The 2475-nt window shown below is 61.0% G+C and overlaps 1 long non-coding RNA gene across 1 annotated transcript; it reads right to left on the reverse strand.

Annotated features, from left to right (window-relative positions):
• Positions 1-187: 187 nt before the first annotated feature.
• On the reverse strand, positions 188-2475 carry LOC113980331. The gene is made up of 4 exons (XR_003538119.1): positions 2446-2475; positions 2089-2166; positions 1040-1141; positions 188-248 (listed from the first exon to the last, which is right to left on the reverse strand). It is a non-coding gene; the product is annotated as an uncharacterized LOC113980331 (long non-coding RNA).

The following is a 2475-nucleotide window of genomic DNA, read 5'->3' on the forward strand; positions in this document are numbered from 1 at the left end:
GGATCAGCTCGTGCAGCTGGGGACATATGGGGACATTTGGGGATGTTTGGGGACACCTGGGGACACTATGGGACGCCTGGAGATGTTTGGGGACACCTGGGACACTTGGGGACACCTGGGGACACCTGGGACATTTGGGGACACCTGGGAACACCTGGGGACACATGAGACACTTTGGGGACACTTTGGGGACACCCCAACTGGCGGCTCACGATGCACGTCAGCACCACCGGGATCAGCTCGTGCAGCTGGGGACACCAGGGGACACTTGGGGACATTTGGGGACACCTGGGGATGCCTGGGGACACTTGGGGACAACCAGGACAATTGAGGATACCCGGGGACACTGGGGGGACACCTGGGACACCTGGGGACATTTGGGGACACCTGGGAACACGTGAGACACTTGGGGACACCTGGGGATACCTGAGACACTTGGGGACACTTGGGGACTCCAGGGGACACCTGGGACACTTGGGGACACCTGAGAAGACTTGGGGACATGTGGGGACACGTGGCAAGGCCGTGGGTGCAGCCCCAGCTCAGAGCTGGGGAGAGGCCTGACCCGGTGTCAGGGTGATGACGAGGGGCTGGTGGCACTTGGGGACATGAAAAGGGTCACGTGGAGGTGACAGGGAGGTGACAATGAGGTGACAATGAGGTGACAATGAGGTGACAACATCCCCACTCCTGTACTTCTCCAGGTACAGGGTGGGGTTGTCCATCAGGACCAGGGGGCAACATGGGGGTGACAAGAGAGTTCTGGGTGATCCCAAAGGTAACAAGGAGGCCCCAACTATCACAGGGAAGTCCCAGAGGTGACAATGAGGTGACAACGTCCCCACTCCCGTATTTCTCCAGGTACAGGGTGGGGTTGCCCATCAGGACCAGGGAGGGACACAGGAGGACATTGAGGGGACAGCGAGGGGACAGTGGGGCACAGGGGGGTCCCAAATGTGACAGGAAACACTCAAAAGTGACAATGAGGTGACAATGAGGTGACAGGAGGTGACACTGAGGTGCCAATGTCCCCACTCACGTATTTCTCCAGGTACAAGGTGGGGTTGTCCATCAGGGCCTTCACCATCCTCATGAGGTAGATGAGCAGAGCCAGGTTGTTCTGCACCACGTTCACCCTCACCTGGGGGGGCACAAGGGGGTGTCACAGTTTTGGGGACACCCCCCTGGGTTTTGGGACAACCCCCTGGGTTTGGGGGACACCCCCCTGGCTTTGGGGACACCCCCGGGTTTGGGGACACCCCTGGGTTTTGGGGACACCTCCGGGTTTGGGGACACTCCGTCGGGTTTGGAGACATTCCTGGATTTGGGGACAACACCCCAAGTTTAGGGATACCCCCAGGTTTGGGGACACCCCCTCAGGTTTGGGGACAACCCCTTGGGTTTTGGGGACAACACCCTGGGTTTGGGGACACCCCCTCGGGTTTGGGGACACTCCTGGGTTTGGGGACAACCCCCTGGGTTTTTGGGACAACCCCAGGTTTGGGGACACCCCCCTCAGGTTTTGGGGACACCCCCATCAGGTTTGGGGACACTCCCCTGGCTTTGGGGACACCCCTGGGTTTTGGGACACCCCCAGGTTTGGGGACACCCCCCTCAGGTTTGGGGGACACCCCCGGGTTTGGGGACACCTCCAGGTTTTGGGACACCCCAGGTTTTGGGACACCCCCGGGTTTGGGGACACCCCCCTGGGTTTTGGGACATTCCTGGGTTTGGGGACAACCCCCTGGGTTTTTGGGACACCCCCGGGTTTGGGGACACCCCCCTGGGTTTTTGGGACAACCCCCTGGGCTTGGGGACACCCCCAGGTTTTGGGACACCCCCCTGGGTTTGGGGGACACCCCCAGGTTTGGGGACAACCCCTGGGTTTTGGGACACCCCTGGGTTTTGGGGACATCTCCCTCAGGTTTGGGGACCCCTGCCCAGGTTTTGGGGCCCCCCCTGGTTTTAGGGACGCTCTTCCTGGTTTTAAGGTCCCACCCCAGGTTTTAGGGACACCCCTGGGTTTGGGAACACCCCCCTGAGGTTTGGGGACCCCTCCTCAGGTTTTGGGGCCCCCCCTGGACTCACCCCCTCAGAGATGAAGGTGCTGAAGCGAGGCAGCATCTGGTAGAGCCCGGGGTCGGTGGCGATGCTCTGCAGGGCCTCCTGGGGGGACAGGGGACATTTGGGGACATTTGGGGACACCCCCAGGGACAGGGGGACACATCTGGGGGGCAGGAGGGGTTTGGGGTGCCCTGGGCAGGTTTTGGGGTCACTCACAGCCTGTTTGGCCTCGAGGATCTCTTTGTAGGGCGAGATTGGGACGGATTTGGGCTGTTTGTGAAGAGTTCTGGGGGGTTCTGGGAAGGGTTTTTGGGGTCAGAGGGGTTTGGGGTGCCCTGGGGATGATTTTGGGGGTCCCAGGATGGTTTTGGGGTCACTCACAGCCTGTTTGGCCTCGCAGGACCCCACACA

This window comes from Neopelma chrysocephalum, unplaced genomic scaffold, assembly GCF_003984885.1.
Source record: "Neopelma chrysocephalum unplaced genomic scaffold, ASM398488v2 Primary Assembly neopelma1_93713, whole genome shotgun sequence".
Classification (NCBI taxonomy): Eukaryota; Metazoa; Chordata; class Aves; order Passeriformes; family Pipridae; genus Neopelma; species Neopelma chrysocephalum.